At 38.1% G+C, this 659-nt stretch overlaps 1 protein-coding gene across 3 annotated transcripts in view; it reads right to left on the reverse strand.

The window, feature by feature from the left end:
• The window catches only part of LOC119592492 (glucose-6-phosphate exchanger SLC37A4-like), a 17,545-nt gene that overhangs the window by 963 nt on the left and 15,923 nt on the right, over window positions 1-659 (reverse strand). The window lies entirely within an intron of this gene.

The following is a 659-nucleotide window of genomic DNA, read 5'->3' on the forward strand; positions in this document are numbered from 1 at the left end:
GATGAAAGCTTGGAGGGAAGAAGGATAGAAGATGGGAAGAAAGGTAGATCTAAAAGGAAAGTGAAAGGAGGAAGAAGTGACGACGATAGAAAATAGGGAAACGGGTCGGAAGATGGGAATAAAGAAAATAAGAGAGAAGGAGCGAGGATGAAAAGAGGATGAAGTAGAGGAACAAAGATTAGCTAAAAGGAAAAGAAAGAGACAAAGAGAAGAGGGATGAAAATGAGAAATAAGAGAAGGAAAGAAAGACAGAGAGAGAAAAGGAAGACAGAAAGAAGTAGAGAAAAAAAAAAGTTATTTGATATAGCAAGAGAAAAGAAAGAAAATGTAGGGGACAGAATAAAGAAGACACGAAGAAAAGGAAGAAAAGGAGAATAAGATAACGGAATAGAGAGGAGAAAGCAAGAAAAGTGGAAGGAAATAAGTGACTGACAGAAAGAGTAGAATAACTAACAGAAAAAAGGGAAAAAGAGAGAGAGGAGAGGAGGGAAAGACGGAGAAGGAAGGAGGGAGAGAGAAAAATACGACTACTTTTTCAGAATGTAGATTTGTCTAACAAAATATTTCAGATTTACAGGTATTTCAAACTGAGAGCAAAGTCAGCAACTATACAGCAGGTGCACGTGTACAAAATCTGGCGGGAGCGTGACTGAGTGACA

Source organism: Penaeus monodon, chromosome 30, assembly GCF_015228065.2.
Source record: "Penaeus monodon isolate SGIC_2016 chromosome 30, NSTDA_Pmon_1, whole genome shotgun sequence".
Classification (NCBI taxonomy): domain Eukaryota; kingdom Metazoa; phylum Arthropoda; class Malacostraca; order Decapoda; family Penaeidae; genus Penaeus; species Penaeus monodon.